The following is a 22,718-nucleotide window of genomic DNA, read 5'->3' as shown; positions in this document are numbered from 1 at the left end:
AGCCATGGTCCAGGAGGAGCCATTAACATTGTCCACCAGGAGTGACATTCATCCCTGTGGTGACGCATATGCCCAAACCATAAGAGCGTTCCATACTTCAGCCAAAGGACAATGGATGAGAGGCGGAAATACTGAGTGGTTGGTCTCATTTCTTATATCTTTCTATTTTTATCAGTCCTTTCAACAACAAGCTTTTTTTTTTTTTTTTTTTTTTCCGGTACGCGGGCCTCTCACTGTTGTGGCCTCTCCCGTTGCGGAACACAGGCTCCAGACATGCAGGCCCAGTGGCCATGGCTCACGGGCCCAGCTGTTCCGCGGCATGTGGGATCTTCCCGGACCGGGGCACAAACCCTTGTCCCCTGCATCGGCAGGCGGACTCCCAACCACTGCGCCACCAGGGAAGCCCCAATAAGCTTCTTTTTAAATGCCCAATTTTGAAGGATACTTAATTTCATTGAACTATGTGGTTATGTTAGGGAGAAGTGAAATAGAAAGTAAATTATTGAAACCAGCTCACAGAAATCATTCTATAACACACACATCTCCCTCTTCTGTTCAATCCATATTCTGACTTTTGGAAAGAAAGCAGGCAGACCTGATTTTCAAGGACCCAAATGCTTATAATATTTTCATTTGCTATAGCACCCTGTCAGCTAGTCCTTTGTATGCTGTCTTTTATTTATTTATTTTTTTTGCGGTACGCGGGCCTCTCACTGCTGTGGCCTCTGCCGTTGCGGAGCACAGGCTCCGGACGCGCAGGCTCAGCGGCCATGGCTCACGGGCCCAGCCGCTCCGCGGCATGTGGGATCTCCCTGGACCGGGGCACAAACCCGTGTCCCCTGCATCGGCAGGCGGGCTCTCAACCACTGCGCCACCAGGCAAGCCCTGTATGCTGTCTTAATTTCTTCAAAGGCCAGGACTTTTTCATAGCTAGTACAGTGTAAGAGTCCTGGACTAAAGCAGAATAACTGAATCTTAGTCCTCACTCCACCTCCTAGCTGTGTGGCTCTGGACAAGTCTCTTCATCTTATTAGGCCTCAATTTCTTCATCAATAAAATGGTTATATTACCATACTGCTTACCTCGCAGAGTGAAATGCATCCTCCATCATGGGTGTGAAGAATACTCCACCTGCAAAGGGATATGCAAATATAAGGCACTGGGCCCCTGTTGCTGCGGGATGGCAGCGAACAGCGCCACTGTCTCCTGACTAAGAATAGTCTAGGGACAGAAAGTAAAATGGCTGACTGAATAATAGATCCAGCCCTAAGCCCCAGAGAACAGGCCTATGTGTTTAAACAATGCATGCACAAGCCTAATATACATACAGATGTGTCTAAAACAAAACTCACATAATCAGAAAAATTGAGAGCTAGAAGTCACCTTAGAGATCTAGCTCTTACTCTGTTTGATGGATGGAGAAGCTGAGGTTTTCTTTTCACCTAAAACAAGGTGCTCTCCCTCACTTCCCAATATATCTCTTGGTCAGCTTCCATCTTGATTCTCCTAACTCTCATCCAACCAGTCAATTGCCAAAATCTACCTTTGCAATGGCTAGCCATTTCCTTCCATTCATCCTCCTTCAGGCGTAATACTTCATGCCTGTTCTTATAGTAACCTCCTAGCTTGCTCCCCTTCCCTCCCCAATTCATCCTCATGTTACCAGGGCAACGTTCCTAAATGATTACTTTTATCATTTGCTTCACTGACAAAATATTTTAAATGTCTCCCTGTGGCTGTAGGATAAAGAATAAACTCCTTAGTCTGACTTTTAAGATTCCCCACAATACACCTCTGATATTCCTAGTGTATCCCCTACTATTTATTCTACATGAACCCTGTGGCCCTAGGAAGCTGGGATCCTTACTATTCCTCCAAATGCTTCCCTACAATTTACGTGTCTTTTTTTTTTTTCCCCCTCTACCAGTATGCAGTCATCCTCTTCCCGTAGCAAATGTTTCTCTTGGGAACAACCCAACCCCTACTGGATACAAGCTTGGTGGACCATCAAGCAAGGTACCCAAAGTGGGAATGTGACTCTAATTGGGCCAAACTCTCTCTGTCTGGAATTTTCACTCAGAATGAAGTTATATAAGTACTAAACACAAGGCTTGGGCCTGATTCACCTAGAAAGTGATCCCTGAAGTATTGTTAATTAGATATTACTCCCTAGGATTCTCTGCCCTCTGTCCTTTCTGAAGTTTGCTTCCTTCGCTTTTCCTTCAATTTTCTAAGCTATCTCATATTCTTCCAAGAAATGTGCTCTTTCGCATAGTCAGGGCAAGTTGCTCTTATTATCAAGAGCTCAGCTGAGCTTGGAGAGATTGATGAGCTGTCAGCTGTTGGAGTAGCCCATTAAAGCCATGAGCCAAAAATGAAAGAGTTAAGCCTTTAATCACTCTCTGTGATAATATAAGCAAGAGGCTAAACCCGAAGCAAGTGCCGATAGCCCCTGTCCCATTTTGCTCTGTGGAACTGCGTACCCATTGAGGGTCGGGTGATCTGTACAGATGGGAGGGTCATCTCACTGTTGAGAGAGTCTGGAACATAAGGGCTCTGATATTTTTACAGACCCTGAGCTGGTGTGGAAAAGCACTGGGTACTAAATCAGAGTGTGCAAGTGTCTTTAAGGTTTTCCCCTCCTCTCCTGATAAGGAGGCCTAGGCAAGGGCCCCTGAAGAGGACTTCTGTCCAAGGCCTCAGATAACGAGACCTAGGAATGAAGGCACAGGAGTTAGGAATGCAAATATGTGAAGTGGGTGACTGGTCAGAGGGATCAGAGTCCTTGAGCGCAGCTCCCCTCAGAGGCTGCAGTGCTGTGACTGAGACCCAAGTCTAGCATGGGCAGGGCAGCTTTACCCCACGAAGCCAGGGAAAGCTTTATAATTCCCTATGATTGGGCATGAAAAAATCACACAAATTTTCTCTTACTCATGCCTCCCTTTCCTCCCCCGTTACTCTTCCTATCTAAGGCTTCCTAAGTCCAAGGCAAAGTTCACCTCATTTACTTGAAGCCTTGTAGATCAGTCCAGTCCATATTCGATCATTCCTTCCTCTGAAGCCTCATATCGCTTATTTGGGATAATTCTCTTGAGAAGATACTAACAGGTATGATCTCCGTGACAGCTCTAACTTACTTATTTTTTATTTCTCGTCTCCTCGCCTCAAATGGCAGTACCTTTAGGCAAAGTGTTATTTTTGCCTTTCACAAGACTGTGATTCTTAACAAAATTATGTGTGTAGTAAATGCTTAATACAATTGTGGGAGAGTAGTCTATAGTGTGTGATTTGAAAGACACATGTCCTAAAATCTCCCCCAAAAGATTCTTGAGATGACTATTATTTTAAGGAAGTTGGATCTACTGCCTGCAAGGGTAGCACAGTATCAGTGATTGGTTTTCCCATTATCCCTTAGCACTCATCTTAAGGAAAGATTTCTTCTGTATGTCAGCAAGGGGTATAAAGGAGAGTACCATTTATTGAATGAGCATGATGCGCCAGAGGATGCAGACACTTTCCAATACTTACTGATTCCCTACAGTAATCCTGAAGCTGGCATTTTCTCCATTTTAAAGAAGAGGATATTGGGGCACCAAAAATGATTTAATTTCCCTATGATCCCACGGTTCTTAAGTGACAGAGATTGTATTAACCCAAGTCCAATTGCACATCATCTATTATATTTTCCAAGAAAATACCTAAAGCATAAGACAATACAAATGCCAGAAAGAGGCATCACAATGTGACAGGAGATGGATGACTGCCAAAGCCCACCCCGTAAAAAAGTTCCTTCTACAGAATTAAGTTATTAAAGATGATTAGGTTGAAATAAATGAAAGAAAAGCTAAATAAATGGAATTATATCTCATGTTTATGAAATGCAAGACAATATTGTTAAGATGGCAATAATCTTCACATTGATCTACAGATACAGTGCAATCCCTATCAAAATCCTGGTTGCTTTTTCTGCAGAGATTAACAAGTTGATCTTAAAGTTCATATGGAAAGGTAAGGGACCCAGAATAGGCAAAACAATCTGTAAAGACTTACGACAAAGCCACAGTAATAAAGATAGTGTACTACTGGCCTAAAGGTAGACATATAAATCAATGTAATCAAATTGAGAATCTATAAATAAACCCATACATCCATGAGCAATTGATTTCTTTTTTTTCTATTTCAGAGCTCTTTATTTTGTTCCATTGGTCTACTTGTTCATTTTGCATCGGTATCATGTTGCCTTAATGACAAAAGTACACCTTATCACATTAACAAATTCAAGAAGAAAAATGTATCAATGTGCCAAAAGGCATCTGACAATATTCAGTAGGCATTTTTAATAAAAAAAAAAAGTTAAGAAGTAGGGACTGAAGGAAACAAGTGAACCACACAATGTCTGTTTACCTCAAACACAGAGCAAACATTATGCTAAGTGATTTCCATTAAGTTGGGAAAAACAACTAGATGCCTGCTATCACCACTAATCCTAAATCTTATTCTGGAAATTATTTCTATTACAATAAGAATAATAAAATAATCATTATAAATATTCAGGAAAAAATCCTATCTATTTGTAGTTGACATAACTGATTGCCTAAAAAATCAAGACTCTAGTAAAAAATAAATTTTAAAGGTTATTGGATAATAAATCTATGATTATGAGCAATTGATTTTTTTAACATCTTTATTGGAGTATAATTGCTTTACAACGGTGTGTTAGTTTCTGCTTTATAACAAAGTGAATCAGCTATACGTATACATAGATCCCCATATCCTTTCCCTCTTGCGTCTCCCTCCCACCCTCCCTATCGCACCCCTCTAGGTGGTCACAAACCACCAAGCTGATCTCCCTGTGCTATGCGGCTGCTTCCCACTAGCTATCTATTTTACAAGTCCATTGAGCAATTGATTTTTGACAGTGGTGCCAAGATCATCTAATGGAAAAATAATAGTCTTTTCAACAAATGGTGCTGGAACAACTGGATACCCACATGCAAGAGAATGTAGTTGGATATCTACCTTATACCATATTAAAAAAAATTGAACTCAAAATGGATCAATGACCTAAATGTAACAGCTAAAACTATACAACTATTAGAAGAAAACCTAAGAATTGGACTTCCCTGGTGGCGCAGTGGTTAAGGATCCGCCAGCCAATGCAGGGGACATGGGTTTGAGCCCTGGTCCGGGAAGATCCCACATGCTGCGGAGCAGCTAAGTCCGTGCACCACAACTACTGAGCCTGTGCTCTAGAGCCCGCAAGCCACAACTACTGAGCCCACGTGCCACAGCTACTGAAGACCGTGCGCCTAGAGCCCGTGCTCCACAACAAAAGCAAGCCACCATGATGAGAAGCCTGCACACCGCAAGGAAGAGTAGCCCCCACTCACTGCAACTACAGAAAGCCCGCACGCAGCAATGAAGACCCAACGCAGCCATAAATAAATAAGTTTATATCTAAAAATAACCCTAAGAATAAATCATATGATCTTGGATCAGGCAACAGTTTCTTAGACATGACATAAGCACAGGCAACAAAAGAAAAAATAGATGAATTGGACTTCACCAAAATTTTAAAAATTGTGTGTCAAGGGATATCTTCAAAAAAGTGAAAAATAGGGGCTTCCCTGGTGGCACAGTGGTTGAGAGTCTGCCTGTCGATGCAGGGGACACGGTTCGTGCCCCAGTCTGGGAAGATCCCACATGTCACGGAGCGGCTGGGCCCGTGAGCCATGGCCGCTGAGCCTGCGCGTCCGGAGCCTGTGCTCCGCAACGGGAGAGGCCACAACGGTGAGAGGCCCGCGTACCGCAAAAAAAAAAAAAAAAAAAAAAAGTGAAAAATAACCCTCAGAATGGGATAAAATGTTTGCAAATGATACATCTCATAAGAGACATTTTCAGAATATAAGAACTCATAAAATGACAAATATTAAAAACTAAAAATTGGTCAAAGGGTCTTAAGCATTTCTCCAGAGAAGAAACACAAATGTCCTATAAGCACAGGGAAAGATGCTCAATATTATTATTCATCCTGGAAATGCAAATCAAAATCATAATGAGGTACCACTTCATACCCATCAGGATACCTATAATTAAAAAGACAAGTAATAGCAAGTGTTGGCAAGGATGTGGAGAAACTGAAAACCTCAAGCACTGATCATGGGAATGTAAAATGGTGTAGCTGCTTTGGGAGACAGTCTGACAATTCCTCAAAAGGGTAAACACATAGGAATCATAGGGCCCAGGAATTCTAGTCCTAGGTATACATCCAGGTGTAATGAAAACATATGTCCACACAAAAACTTGTATATGAGTGTTCATAGCGGCACAATTCATAAAAGCCTAAAAGTGGAAATAACCCAAATGTCTATCACATGATGAATGATAAATAAAACTTGATGTATCTATACAATTAAATATTATTAGGCAATAACATGGAATATGTACTGATATATGCTTCAACACAGATCAACCTTTCAACACATCATTCTAAATGAAGTAAGCAGATACAGAAGGCCATATATTGTATGGCCCCACTTTTATGAAATGTTTAGAATAGGCAAATTTATAGAAACAGAAAGGAGGTTCGTGGTTTTCAGGGTCTGAAGGTGGAAGGGGAGAATGGGGATTGACAGCTTAATGAGTATAGAGTTTCTCTTTGGGGTGATGAAAAAGTTCTAAAACTGGATAATGATGATGGTTGCATAACACTATGAATATACTAAAACCCACTGAATTCTCTATGTTATATTGGTGATTTTTATGACATGAATTATTCTTCAATAAAACTGTTAAAAATTAAGTTATTTGCATTGGTCTTACCTCTATAATGGGATAGCAATTTTCTGGATTTTTTTTAACCTTTCAGTTTTTGCCTTTTTCCCCCCAGTTTAGCCCAATTTCATTTGTACATTTTATAGTTCCATATTTGCTTCTTGTTCATAATGCAGCCTAAAACGAAAGAGGTCAGTTTCTCCAACTGTACTGGTTCTGAGGGAAGACGTGGGTCACTGGTTGACAGGCATCTGTGTGCCTATCTAAATGAGCTTAGTCATTCCCATTTCCCTTACACATAGATGGCATAGTTTTGAAAGGCAGGATAACGTCCTAGCTACCACACTTCTAATCTAAAAAATGATAGCTATAATTCTTTAAACCAAGTGACACAGCTAGATTTTCTACTCACTGAAAGCTACTTAAGTATATTACTTATATTGCAATCAGAAAGAACATTTCATCATTTTGGCAAACATTTTTTAAAGTGTGTTACTTTTCTCCTGAAATGCAATGACAACGCTCGGTACTTTCTCTACTATTTTGGAAAAGTCCCATGTATGCAGTGAAATGTAATTAATTATACTGACTAGCAACCAACAAAAGAATATAAAAATTTGCATATCTAAAACTCAAAAATATCTGTAAACTGCACCTCTCTCTGACTCTTAACTTTATATAATAAGTTTAGAATGGATAAAAAAGAGGATTTGACACTTAACACTTAATTTTAAAAATTTTGAATGTTACTTTCCATTTACAGTTATTACAAAATATTGGCTATATTCCCCATGTTGTACAATACATCCTTGTAGCCTACCTTACTCCCAATACTTTGTACCTCCCAGTCTCCCATCCCTATTCTTCCCCTCCCCGCTTCCCTCTCCCCACTGGTAACCACTAGTTTGTTCTCTATATCTGTGATTTAGCTTCTTTTTTGTTATACTCACTAGTTTGTTGTATTTTTAAGATTCCACATATAAGTGATATTATACAGTATTTGTCTTTCTCTGTCTGACTTATTTCACTTAGCATAATGCCCTCCAAGTCCATCCATGTTGCTGCAAATGGCAACATTCCATTCTTTTTTATGGCTGAGTAGTATTCCATTGTGTGTGTGTGTGTGTGTGTGTGTGTGTGTGTGTGTGTGTGTGTGTGTATGCCACATCTTCTTTATCCATTCATCTGTTGATGGACACTTAGGTTGCTTCCATATCTTGGCAATTATAAATAATGCTGTTATGAACATTCAGGTGCATGTATCTTTTCAAATTAGTGTTTTGTTTTGTTTTGTTTTGATATATACCAAGGAGTGTAATTCCTGGGTCATACGGTAGTTCTATTTTTAGTTTTTTGAGAAACCTCCATACTGTTTTCCACAGTGGTTGTACCAATTTACATTTCCTCCAACAGTGTACGAGGGCTCCTGTTTCTCCATATCCTTGCCAACATCTGTTATTTGCGTTCTTTTTGGTGATAGCCATTCTGACAGGTGTGAGGTGATACTCATTACATGAGGCCAGCATTACCCTGATACCAGAACCACACAAAGTTATCACAAAAAAAAGAAAATTACAGGCTAATATCACTGATGAACATGGATGCAAAAATCCTCAAAAACTACTAGCAAACCGAATCCAACAATACATTAAAAGGATCATACACCATGATCAAGTGGAATTTAACCCAGGAATGCAAGGATTTTTCCATATTCACACATCAATCAATGTGATACACCACATTAACAAATTGAAGAATAGGAACCATACGATCATCTCAATAGATGCAAAAAAAGCTTTTGATAAAATTCAACATTCAACATCCATTTATGATAAAAACTCTCCAGAAAGTGGGCATAGAGGAACATACCTCAACATAATAAAGGCCATATATGACAAACCCACAGTTAACATCATACTCAACTCAGTGAAAAAGCTGAAAGCATTTCCTCTGAGATCAGGAACAAGACAAGGATGCCCACTCTCGCCACGTTTATTCAACATAGTTTTAGAAGTCCTAGCCACAGCAATCAGAGATGAAAAAGAAATAAAAGGAATCCAAATTGGAAAGGAAGAAGTAGAACTGTCACTGTTTGCAGATGACATGATACTATCATGGAAAATCCTAAAGATAACACTTTAAACTTGTATTATCTGGGTATTATTTCTTCTTATTTTACTAGTACTTTTTAAAAAATTAATTAATTAATTTTTATTTTTGGCTGTGTTGGGTCTGCGTTGCTGTGCACAGGCTTTCTCTAGTTGTGGCAAGCAGGGGCTACTCTTTGTTGCGGTGCATGGACTACTCTTCGTTGTGGTGCATGGGCTTCTCATTGCAGTGGCTTCTCTTATTGTGGAGCATGGGCCCTAGGCACGCGGGCTTCAGTAGCTGTGGCACGCGGGCTCAGTAGCTGTGGTGCACAGGCTTTGTTGCTCCGTGGCATGTGGGATCTTCCTGAACCAGGGCTTGAACCCATGTCCCCTGCATTGGCAGGCAGATTCTTAACCACTGTGCCACCAGGGAAGTCCCCTGGATGAAATAGTTTAAAGAAGAAATACCCAAAGGTTAAAACCCAAACCATATGCCCTTCATTTATTCCAACTGTTTACTGTCAGAGAGCCAGTTGCTGTCTCTCTGCCCTCTAGTGGTCCCGTATTGTAGTTCAAGCACCTGCATTACATAGAAGCAGAGCCAGAATAACCGTTTCCTACGAGGACCCTGTTATTGACTACATTGGTTGTGGTCAATGAGAATTCACTAACAGCAGCCAACACCATCATTGATATGACCAATTTACATATGAGTTTATGCAGTGGGGGACTGGAGTTCATGCATTCATTCAACATTTATTGTGTTTATTTTGTGCTTGGCACTTATGAAAATATTGCGGATACAATCACAAATAATGCATAGTTTATACCCTCATGGTGTTTCAGTTCTGGTGAATAACATAACTTCCACTCATTTACCATCTATTTTTATGCCAAAATTTACCTTAGGCGCTTTACATACATAATTTCATTAAATCTTTACAACATTAAAGGGAAGGTATTATTCCCTGCCCATTAAAAAACAAATAAACTGAGGCATAGAGAGATTAAATTAACAAACCAGAGAGATGTGATGTGAACCCAAGTAGTTTGGCTCCACAGATCACAAATTTTCACACAGAATCAATCTTAAAAGACCATAGAGAAACCTATATCTAAAAAGTCTACTTTGACCTTTTGATTAAGCAGTGACTCATGGCATTTCTAAAAATGTTTGCATTTCTGTCCACAAACATATATGCTAGTCTTGTCCTTTGCATTGAAATTTAGCAATCAAAATAGAGAAGACGTTCATTTTCTTCCTTCTCCTCTTATCCCATGCCACAAACACCAAGAAGTGATTGGTAATTTTTATTTTCGCTGATGCTAAATATTTGCCACTGATCTAATGCAAATTTTATGTTCAATGTATTAAGAGCCTGGACGCTCTAAGATAAAAATTCAGGGAAACAAGAGAAACGAACAGATTATCGCTGAGATTATAGTCTTTCCATCTTCCTAAGCATCTGGATATTCTGCATTCATTTCCTCCTCATTTTTGAAAACCAACTTTTTGCTCTTCTAAAGCTTAAATTTCCCATCTCCTCTGAAACGAAGTTTTTATGGAAGAATCTCAGTCATACTAAATATAGCACTATGAAAGGGCCATCATTTGCACTTCATCAATTAGTTATTTTTAAGATTGGTTACTTATTTGTTATCCAATATGCCTCCCATTTTTCTTCACATTAATGAGCTGAGACATTACCATGTAGGTTTTTCATTTATTGGTTGATTTTGAACAGTGTGCAGAAAAGAGGGAAAAAAAGAAAAGACAAAGAAGGAGTTTTAACAAGCTCTTCTCTCTCTTCATAAACCTGATTAAACTGCTGATGTTGGAATAAAAAGACAGAAAAAGTCTCCAAGAAGCCCAGTTAGCAGTTAAGCAAGATCATTGCTTATTTTCCATAAGAATGTTCTGAGACATCCTATTCTAGCACATGAAAGAACTTTGGCTTTCCTCTCTTTGATCAGGTCTAGGAGTTTTATAACTCTATAGCAACGCAACCACACTTCAACCTCTTTCCACCCGGCTTACCCCTTCTTCCTTGGCCTATTTTCTTCACTTTTATAGGTCAGTACTTAACCCATCAAAAAGAACTATTACAACTCTTAGCCTTTTAATAAAGAGGGGATAGGTGTTTCATGTGCTTCCTCTCAATCCCTTCTGTGTCACCATACATTTGGAGAAGCCAAGTATAGTATCCTCAATTGTGGATTAATCATAAAATGTACAGTATATTGAATGAATGGCTTTATTATTTTTCTAACATAGAAAAAGGAGTAATAAAATTGTATTTCATTTTTTCTACTAATTTAATTTCATATTTATAAGGTTTGATCAAAACACCTATTTAAAACTTAATTTATATTTGTGTCTAAAATGTTATATATGAAAACATTTATATTGTGTTACTCAATGTAGCCAGAATTAAGGAGACTAACTTTGTAGATGGAAAGTAAAACACAGGAAGATTTTTGAATGACACACAAGTTTGAGCATGGGCTCAATCAAATGAATGGATCATTTATGACAGATCAGTGAGAAAGGTATCAACACTTCCCTATTTGTCATTTCCCAGATATTTTACTAAATATTCCAACAAGTTAGGCATTATGTTAATGATCTATTTACTTGTCTGCCTCCCTCACTAGACAGTACTTTTCTTTCCTTTTTTTTTAAATTGGGGTATAGTTGTCTTATAATGTTGTGTTAGTTTCTACTGTACAGTGAAGTGGAGTTCTCAGTGCTATAAGCAGGTTCTCATTAGTTACCTATTTTATACATATTAGTTAGTGTATATATGTCAATCCCAATCTCCCAATTCATCCCACCCCCCATTCCCACGTTTGGTGTCCATAAGTTTGTTCTCTACACCTGTGTCTCTATTTTTGCCTTGCAAACAGGTTCATCTGTACCATTTTTCTAGATTCCATATATATGCGTTAATATACAATAGTTGTTTTTCTCTTTCTGACTTACTTCAGTCTGTATGACAGTCTCTAGGTCCATCCACATCTCTACAAATGACCCAACTTCGTTCCTTTTTATGGCTGTGTAATATTCCATCGTATATATGCGCCACATCTTCTTTATCCATTCGTCTGTTGATGGGCATTTAGGTTGCTTCCATGTCCTGGCTATTGTAAATAGTGCTGCTATGAACATTGGGGTGCATGTGTCTTTTTGAGTTATGGTTTTCTCTGGGTATATGCCCATTAGTGGGATTGTTGGGTCATATGGTAATTCTATTTTTAGGTTTTTAAGGAAACTCCATACTGTTCTCCATAGTGGCTGTATCAATTTATATTCCCATTAACAGTGCAAGAGGGTTCCCTTTTCTGCACACTCCAGCATTTATTGTTTGTAGATTTTTTGATAATGGACATTCTGACCAGTGTGAGGTGATACCTCATTGTAGTTTTGATTTGCATTTCTCTAATAATTAGTGATGTTGAACAACTTTTCATGTTCCTCTTGGCCATCTGTATGTCTTCTTTGGAGAAATGTCTATTTAGGTCTTCCACCCATTTTTGGATGGGTTTTTTTTTTTTTTTTTTTTTGGTATTGCGCTGCATGAGCTCTTTGTATATTTTGGAGATTAATCCTTTGTCAGTTGATTCATTTGCAAATATTTTCTCCCATTCTGAGGGTTGTCTTTTTGTCTTTTTATGGTTTCCTTTGCTGTGCAGAAGCTTTTAAGTTTCACTAGGTCCCATTTGTTTATTTTTGTTTTTATTTCCATTTCTCTAGGAGGTGGGTCAAAAAAGATCTTGCTGTGATTTATGTCAAAGAGTGTTCTTCCTATGTTTTCCTCTAGGAGTTTTATAGTGTCCAGTCTTACATTTAAGTCTTTAATCCATTTTGAGTTTATTTTTGTGTGTTGTGTTAAAGTGTTCTAATTTCATTTTTTTACATGTAGCTGTCCAGTTTTCCCAGCACCATTTACTGAAGAGACTGTCTTTCCTCCATTGTATATTCTTGCCTCCTTTGTCATAGATTAGTTAACCATAGGTGTGTGGGTTTATCTTGGGGTTCCTATCCTGTTCCATTGATCTAAAAGACCCCGAATAGCCAAAGCAATCCTGAGAAAAAAAAATGGAGCTGGAGGAATCAGGCTCCCTGACTTCAGGCTATACTACAAAGCTACAGTAATCAAGACAGTATGGTACTGGCACACAGACAGTAATTTTCTTGTAGGACTGCATTTAATCTCTGTATCCACAGTACACAGTATAGTGTGTGTGCGTGCATGTGTGTGTATTACATAGTAAAGGTTCAATAAATATTACTTGTATGAAAAACTAGAAAGCTCATTAATGTGAAGGTAGATGGGAGGCATAATGAAAAACAAGTCACCAATCTTAAAAATAACTGCTAATTGATGAAGTATTAAACAGCAGCACAAATGATGCTATACTTTAACAACACTGTCTCCTTACCATCAACTCACTAATTCTGGCTTTTTAAATGTAATTATATAAATTATATATAATTATATAAGTATTCAGTATATTAGAAGTAGGCCACTTAAAGACCCAGAATTATACCCCATGTCTCTGGCCAAAGGCCTGGTGATTGCAAGCAACCACCAGTAGGAAAGGAGTTGACTAAAAAATAATACGGTTTCCAAACATGATGGAGTAACTGGTACCAGATAAACCTCCTCACCATAAGAACCATAAAACTGGATAAAATACATAAAGCAACAGTTTTCAGACTTTGGACAACAGATGGCTCTCTGCCCAAGGACAATTTCCCAAACATGGTGCAGAGGACTGGAATCCAAGCACAGTGGTCTCACTGAAATGAAAAGGAGGAAATCAGAGTTCAAGGAATCAGAAATGGCTAGAACCTGCAGGGCAGGGCACTTGAAGAGAAAGGAGCTGCAAGGCGGGGGAGTGCCCAGGAGTCTGAGTCAGAAGTACCCCATGAGTTCTAGACTGACCTGTGCAAGTGCTGGTTGAGAGTGCACGATGCTTACTAGAGAGCAGCTGCTATGAGGTTGAGAAGAGAACAGAGACACTAGAGGTCGGTTGGCATTGGGGGACATTGGAAGTCTGACCTAGCCAGAGTAGAGGCAGACCTCGGAGATACTACACGTTTGGTTCCAGACCACCACAATAAAACGAATATCACAATAAAGCAAGTCACATGAATTTTTTGGTGTCCCAGTGCATATAAAAGTTATGTTTACACTATACTGTAGTCTATTAAGTGTGTGATAGTATTATGTCTAAAAAACAATGTACATACCTTAATTAAAAATAGTTTATTGTTAAAAATGTTAACCATCATCTGACAATGCAGAGTTACCACAAATCTTCAGTTTGTAAAAAAACGTTATCTGCGAAGTGCAACAAAATGAGGCATGCCTGTATAAAGTTCTCATTAAAAATTCAATAACATCCTAAAAAAAGAAAAAAAAAAAGGAATTCTCTGGTAGTCCAGTGGTTAAGACTCAGAGCTTTCACTGCTGCAGGACCAGGTTCAATCCCCGGTCGGTGAACTAAGATGCCACAAGCCACGTGGCAGGGCCAAAAAAAAAAAAAAAAATCAATAACATCCTGAGGTGAGTCACCAGAAAGTGTGTGCCTTAAGATTAAGAACTACGCTATGGCTGACTCTAGATCTACTCTAACAAAGACTAAAACCAAACCCTGACAAAATTTGGAGGCGATACAAAGTTTGAAAGTTGAGTCCACCAAATAAGAGGAGCTTGAAAAACACTGTGGAATTTCCATACATTTTAACTACCAAAGTACAAACTTAAGCTGACACAAGTTTAAGATGATGGGCCAATAATTTAAAAGCTCAACACTCTCCAGACAAAGATACAAGAATCTAAAGTATTTAAATTGTGTCATCAACAATATCCATAAAGAGAATTAAAACAAATTAGTAGACATGCAAATAAACAGGAAAGTGTGACTCATAGTAAAGAAAAAAACGTCTATAGCAACTGACCCACTGATGGTCCAGACTTCACATTCAGCAGATAAAGACTTTAAAGCAGCCATTATAAAAATGTTCAAAGAACCAAAAGAAGATGTCCTTAAAGAATTAAAGTAAAGCCTGGCCTTAATGAGTGAAGGAGAAAGGACCTTAACAGATAAAGTGAAAGTATAAAAATGGAATTTTTAGACATGAAAAGTACAATAATTAGAAGGAATAATTTACTAAATGGGCTTAATATCAGATTGTAGATGGCAGACGGCAGAATAATGAGTCAGTGATCTTGAAGACAAAACAATAGATGTTATCCAATCTGAAAGATGGAGGGAAAAAATTGACAAAAATGAAAAAAGCCTCACAGGCTTGTGGAATACTGAGAGATACACTGTACTTATGACTAGAATCCCAAGAATAGAAGAGATAAGTAATAGAGCAGAAAGAATATTAAAGTAATGGTCAAAAATTTCCCAAATAAGATAGAAAATATTAACTTATAGACCCGAATATCTCAAAAAGCCCCAAGCAAAGCCACTAAAAATAAATCAGAATTGGTCACATCATAATCAAATTACCAAACCAAAAATAGAGAAAATCTTGAGGACAGCTATAACAGGGAATGCCATTGCATATAGTGAACAATGGTAAGAATGCCTACTGGCTTCTCATCAAAAGTAGTGTAGACTAGAAGATTGTGAAACAGCATTTTTAAAGTATTTAAAAGGAAAAAAAACCTTGTCAACCTGTCTATATCCAACAAAAATATTGTTTAAGAATGAGGATAAAATAAAGACATTTTCAGATGAATAAAAACTAATATTATTTGTCATCAGGTGACTTGTAATACAAGAAATGCTAAATGATTCTTACCAAGCTGAAGGGAAACGATACCAGATGGAAAACAGCATCTAAAAAAAGAAAGAAGAATATCAGAAATTACAGATATGAAATAATAGGTTTTACTTTTCTTATCAAATACAATTAAAACACAACTGACTGATTAAAGTAAAAGTAATAATACCATAAGATGAGGTTCATAATGTGTGTAGAAGTAATAAATATGACACCAGTAGCAGAAGTGGCAAGAGGTGAGTAAATGGGATTAGGTTGTTGTGAGATTATTATACTTGTGAAGTGTGCAAAGGGAAGTGGCAGGTGTTAGTGAGAAGTGTGAAGTAGGAGTGTGAAGGGTCAGCACTTTCAAACTATTACAATAGCCTCACAGTTGTATCCATTTTTTAACTTCACCCATCCTTTGCATCTACCTTTTACATTCCTGCTACAAGGACCAGCTTCGTAACTGTGTGATCAGTGCAGTTGCAGAGGGCTCCATGTTTAGAACTGCTCCACAGTTGCTGTCTTAAATTTAAAAAGTGATTTTATCTTAAAAATTGTGTTTTGTAAGTTAAGTCAGATGAGGCATTGGAGTGTGCACCAGAGGCTTGGAGTCTTGGTTTGCATGAGGTCTCATATCCTGCCACCTCCCAGGATCAGTTCTTAGCCACCTGCTCTCCCACCCTCTGGCACCCTAGGCCCTGCTAGGTCTGTCCTCTCTGCCTGGGCCCTGCTGTCCTCTGCTCTGAGCAGGAACCTGGGCACACGTATGGGGAGAGTTGGAGTTGGCTGTGCACGCCCCAGGGCATCTCGGGATGGGGCTTGGTGGTAGCCATGCCCACTCCAGGCTAGCAGCACAATGGCGTGTCTAGTGCATGGCCAGCCTGGGTCTGCATCTTGGTTGCGGGAAGCCACTTGCCCACTCATCCCCAATCCAAGTACCAAGCACAGCCCAATGCAGAGGTTTAAGGATCTTTAAGAGTCACTTGTCTGCCGTGGGTTGGTAAGATGCCTACGTGGACTTCTCCAGAACACTCCCCCATCTAGGGTGCAGTGCATAGGTCCAGTGGCTGGTGGGAGGGGCCATCCGGCAGCAGTCAGGCCTGAGCGAGTATGTGAGCACATCCCATGTCGTGGGGCAAGGCCTCTGGGCACCTGTGAGGATGTGCCCTCCCCTTGCTGGTGCCCAGGAACGCTCCTTCAGCTAGTTCCACGTCTGGGAGCATTCTCTCTTTCTCCTTCCAGACTGCCTGGAGCTGGCTTGTGTTTTTGTCTGATATCTGCATTTAAAACTTAGCATCAACAACTCAACCACAAGGTTGAGGATGAGAGGAAACTCATAAACAAATGATTACCCCACCACCTTTATCAGAAAGAACCCAGGGTTTGGTATAAAAAATAAGAAATGACAGAATTATTTTTTTCAGGATCAATTCCCCAAAAGACTAATTTCCATACTACTGAAACACCTAATCATCTCTGTGTACTTTTTTTCCAGTGAAATTTTCATTATGTTTAGCTTTGTCCAACCACCCACTGGCATATGTTATATTCTCTCGTTCCTCACTCTAATAGCGAAAGCAAAATAGAGCTATGAAGATAAGACGGATATGCAAAACGTGATAAAATATGCCCACGAGTCAAGAAACGGCACTTCCTGTATCACCTCATTGAGGAACCTCCCTGATCTCCCCAGTCAGACAAAACTCGCTCAGTACTTCTATTACATGCACTCTATCTGTACTTCTGTTATGGTGTTTCACAATAAGTCCAAATGCTGGACTTCTATGCATGACTTATCTCAACAACTAAACCACCAGCAGGCACCATGTGTAAATCACTTGAGCATTCCTCTTTACTTGTCCTCAGTCACCTTAACACATCACCTTTTATAAATATAACTGTCTTCTGAAGGTTACTACACATTAGTCGTCAAGATAACACAAATTAAACAACAGGGAGATACTGTTTTTCACTCATTCGATTGTCAAAAAAATATAATGATAACATCTTTTCCTGGTGAGGAGGCAGAAAAAAGAACACTGATGAATTGCTGTTTAACTGTAAATTACTAGTCTTCTAGAAACAATTTTGTAATACCTATTAAAGTTAAAAATTCACATACCCTTTAGCCTGATGATTCCATTTCAGGAAATCTATCTCATAGAAATAAAGCCACCATACTCATATAGATACATTTATTGTAGCAAATTATTCGGTGTAAAAAAACTGATGTGATATATTGTAAAAGTGATCAAATCCTTCCATTAAGAGGTAGATTCTATTTCTCTATTCCTTTAATCCGGATTGACCATGCGACTTGTTTGGCCAATAAGACATTAGCCAATATGATACAAACAGGCTTCAAAAGTGCCTGTGCATTGAAACTTGATTGTTTGCTTTCTTGGAAGCTTAAGCCTGCCACGTGAATTAACCTAGCCAGAATGCTGGTGACAAGAGACGTGTGCACTTGTCAGTCCCGTCACTGTGGCCAACAGCTTGCCAACTGTCAGCGATATGATTGAGGCCATCCTGAACATCCAACCTTCTGTACTGTGCCAGTACATCATAGAAATAAGAGTGAGTTCAGCAGAGATGAGCTGAGTTGACCCAGATGAGGAAAACTTCCCAGTCAATCCACAGCATCATAGGAATTAGTAAACGATTGCTGTTTAAGCCACTCCATTTGGGAGAGTGGTTAGTCACACAGCAAGAGTTAACTGATCTATTTTTTTAAAAAGCTAACATGTAACTGGCAACAATATGAGCCCATGAGTAAGGGAACACTTGAACAAATAGTGGCATATTATGAGACATTATGCCGCTACTAAGAAAAATAAGTTAGATATGCATCTGTTAGTCATCTTTTGTTTCTGTTTCCAACTAGATTGTGAGCTCTTGGAGGACAGGAAGCTTGTCTGTCTCTACCTTCGCTGATTTCCTCCACAGCACAGTGGGAGCTCAAGTATTTTCTGATTGATATGATTGCTCATTGGCTCCATTTCTTTAAAGTAAAAGAAGCAGCCTTTAGTTGGAAGAGTTATTGTACTGGTACGGTCTTGAGAATGTACCATCTGGTGGAATTAGGTCTGTATGTCTGCTTATTAAAGCTCTAAGAGCTGAATTGGCAAAAGTCCCAATGTAATGAACAACCATGTGATCCAGCAGAGCTGGCTTCCTGAGCATGTTATCAGTGTAGCCATGCAGTGCCCTGTGCTCAGGAGGACCTTGCAGTTGGGGACAGAAGCTGTTTGGTTGCAGTCTTGAAATTCGTTATTTTTTAAAATTAATTTCTATCGGAGTACAGTTGATTTACAACGTTGTGTTAGTTTCTGCTGTATAGCAAAGTGAATCAGCCACACATATACATATATCCACTCTTTGAAATTCTTAATAATTTTACCTTTGACATTGTGTTTTGTAAGTGAATTCAGATGGCACAGTGGAGTCTCAGCTCACTTGTGGTCCCACCATTCCACCTGGCCAAGATGGGTTCTCAGCCATGGGGTCTGGGTCCAGAGCAATGATGTAGCCAGCTCTACGTAAATCGTATTAGGAAACTGCAGAGGAAAGAAAATATATATTGTTTCAATACAAACAGAAAAGCCTGGCACTGTGTGAAATAACAGTGTAGCTACCTTCTGCTTGTGGTGAGAGAAATGAAATTAGTCTAAGATGGCACATTTGACAATGAAGAATATAGAAGAATGTTTCCTGGACCTGACACTGGCTCTTGCTACCTGCTTGTCTATCTTTTTTCCCCTCCAAAGAACAGCTTTTGCTTTTGTTAATATTCTCTATGATTTTGGTGTCAGTTTATTCATTTTTGCTCTTGTCCTTCTGTTAATTTTTTCTCTGTTATTTGATTTTCCTCGGTTGTTCTCCTGACTATTTGGATCAAATACTTGATCTATACATAGCTAGGTGCTTTATTAACAAGAACAGTTCTATAAGGTGCCCAGCCTGACACTATCTTTAACCAATTTTCTGGAAAAGGTGGAGAGAGTTCCACAACTCTACAATGATAACTGAACTTCAATTTGGGAACAGATTTACGTAGAAAGAAACCAGTTTAACCCAAAATATGGAGTGAGTACTTCACAGCAATCAAATGCTGTTACAATGCATCCTACTCTGAAACCATGAGCACTGCTCTGTGGTTAGGTCTGTTGTCTCTTTGTTACTTGGGACCACGCCATGTGCCCTGCTCACTGCCGGAAGGGAGAGTAGTGCTGGTGGTTAAGTAAGTGGTAAGGACAGGATTGTTGCTGATAACACGCATGAACCTGAACAAGCAGCTGAGAGAAACTCACAGACACCTGCTCCTCAACCTGGTGCTCAGCGTAGGCTAGGAGCGCAGAGTATGAACTGCAGTATCAGGCAGGCCTGGTTTCATTCCATTTCTTTCAATTACTAGCTGAGTTACCTGCTGGCACTTTCCTTACTCACTACAAATCTCCCCTTTCTTGTTGTAAAATACAGGTAATAACACTTTTCACTTACAGTTATTTGAGTTTTAAATGAAATGCGTCGCTTTCTCCGAGAAGCCTTCCCTAACACAATCAACTGTAATGTTTCCTTGTTGCACACAATTATTTTCCTTTAGAGCACTTATCTCAATTTGTATGTATACATTCATTCATATATTTATAGATTAATTTGCTGAATATTTGCCTATCTTGCTAGACTGTTAAATTGGTGAGTACAGAGACAATATCTATTTTGTCCCTCACTTTATACCTGCACTGAGCAAAGTATCTGCCACCTAATAGCTGCTCAATAAATATTTGTAGAATGGACAAACAAAATGCTCAGCACAGTGCTATGTGTTTAATATAATAAAGTAGCCAACTCAAGAACCAAAATAAATACAAAAAAGGAATGGTAATTTCTTTCTTTTAACTTATTTGACATAGGTGGCCTTGACCTACTCCCTCAGCCAATTCTTTGTCAATTTAAGCACTCTTAAGTCTCAGCAGCATTCAGTGCCAGGCTTACATTATTTCATTGCTCACTCATTTACTTAGAGACTCCTTTTGCTGAATTTCCCCTAACGGACACTTCCATAACACTGTGAGATCCATGGCTTCTGGTCTCTGGGAGAAGTCGCCCTTAAGGAGGAGGACTGGCCCTTGCATAGACCCAATATTCGTCCATTTTTCCTGGCTCTTTTGCTACTTCTATATACTGAAGGGCTGTCTGTCATAAAGTGCTTCTGACTGACTCACTTCCGAGTGAAGTATTCTGTTTTGAAAAGAAAGTCTATATTGAAACATGTTCAACCTAATTAATCCATACCACAAGTAAAAAACAGAAGGCTCTGTTTTTATTTTTTTCACCCCTCCCCCGCCGCTGCCACACACACTCACACGCACACACAGAGACACACCGACACACAACATAAACCTCTGTAACAAGATGACAAAGCCCAGATTCTGGCTCTCACGTATTCTAAGTAATATTAAGTGCATTCAAATTCTTGTGCAAGAAAGGAGTGTGGCCAGTGCCCTAGTAGCAGTATTGACTAGTACCAGCTTGATTTTAACTGATGGCCCAGAGACAAAATCTCCTTTATGTAGGTAGCAATTTCCTGGGGCACGAATAGATATCTCATTTACATTTACTTTGCCCTAACATCTCAGTGTCAATTCCCCTGCTTTCTGAACCCAGGACCTGAGTTTAGATATGCAGAAAACAAAGCAATGAAAATGACTCTTTAAATTTCCCTCCACATACTTGATATTTCCCATGTGTCATTTCATTGCATCTTATCATTTATCAGAATCAGATTTGACTTTGCAAATGCTAAATCCCTGTGTTGTCTATGTCTAATGATATAGTTTACAAAACTTTCTAAAGGAAAATAAACAGGGTCGATTGGTATAGCAATTATGCATAGCAAAGTATATGCTCGTTAATATGAATTACCATATTTTGTGAACTCACTTTGTGACCTGCTACAAGAGAAACCTATGACTTTCCAGTGGTGCCTGGCGTTGGGGGAATAGATTCAAATTAAGGATGCAACATTAACAAGTCTACTTGACTGACAGATGTAAAGTCATGCTCTCCAACATAAAGTTGATATTTTTACCTCTGTTTGCCTGACTTGTGTTTTCTCCCTTAGCACGTTCTGATCTTAGATGTGGTAGAGGGGTATTTTTTAAAATTTATTTTTTATTGAAGTATAGTTGAATTACAATGTTGTGTTAATTACTGGTGTACAGCAAAGTGACTAAGTTATACATATATGTACATTCTTTTTCATATTCTTTTCCATTATGGTTTATCACAGGATATTGAATGTAGTTCCCTGTGCCATACAGCAGGACTTTGTTATTTATCTATTCTATATATACCAGTTTGCATCTGCTAATCCCAGACTCCCAATCCAACCCTCTCCCATCACCCTCCCCCTTGGCAACCACCTATTTTTTATTGACCTCATTCAACTCCAAGATTTCTCAGACTTCCTATTACACATAATTGGGAAACCACAGTAATATGTTACTAAAACCTATAAAGCTCTCTGTCACAGCCTGGTCTCTTGCTAATCTTCCCACCTTCTCAGCTAACTCTATCGTATAGATACACTGAACTATTTGCACTTCTTCAAATATGTCATGCCTTATCTCAATGTTGAACTTTGCATACTCTATTCCCCCTGTTTGGAGCACTCTTCCAACTTCCTCCTCACCTCTCTAAAAACTTGTCTTCCAGAAAGTCTTTCCTGATATCTCATAGAACCCTGTATATTCCTCAGCACAGTACTTATCATATTGCATTGTAATTTGATACCCCTTTTCCCATTAGACAGTAAGCTCCCTGAAGATGTTGATAGTGGCTTACTCTTCTCTACATATACCACATTATCTAACACAGTGCTTGGCACACAGCAGGTGCTCAATAAATGTTTATTGGAGGGATTAACCTTTTGCATGTAGTTCAAGATAAAGAGTCTAATTTCCCCTCAATAAAAATAGAATCTTAAATGGAAAAGCAGGGTCATTTCCTTCAGCTGCCTAATATAAATGTAACCATTGGCATAACCCACTTGCATCCTTCCC

The 22,718-nt window shown here is 39.1% G+C and overlaps 1 long non-coding RNA gene across 5 annotated transcripts in view; it reads right to left on the bottom strand.

Moving 5' to 3' along the window:
- Window positions 1–1,077: 1,077 nt before the first annotated feature.
- Window positions 1,078–22,718, bottom strand: part of LOC307180943 — a 510,594-nt gene continuing 488,953 nt past the window's right edge. For all 5 annotated transcript variants that reach the window (XR_013825808.1, XR_013825809.1, XR_013825810.1 and 2 more), the window contains 3 exons: window positions 19,055–19,211; window positions 15,688–15,725; window positions 1,078–1,131 (listed from right to left, as the gene is read on the bottom strand). This is a non-coding gene — a long non-coding RNA (uncharacterized lncRNA). The remainder of the gene's footprint in view (window positions 1,132–15,687; window positions 15,726–19,054; window positions 19,212–22,718) is intronic.

This window comes from Stenella coeruleoalba (assembly GCF_951394435.1).
Source record: "Stenella coeruleoalba genome assembly, chromosome: X".
In the NCBI taxonomy this organism is placed as follows: domain Eukaryota; kingdom Metazoa; phylum Chordata; class Mammalia; order Artiodactyla; family Delphinidae; genus Stenella; species Stenella coeruleoalba.
The sequence above is the reverse complement of the archived record's forward strand: the minus strand, read 5'-3'. Positions and strand labels throughout refer to the sequence as shown.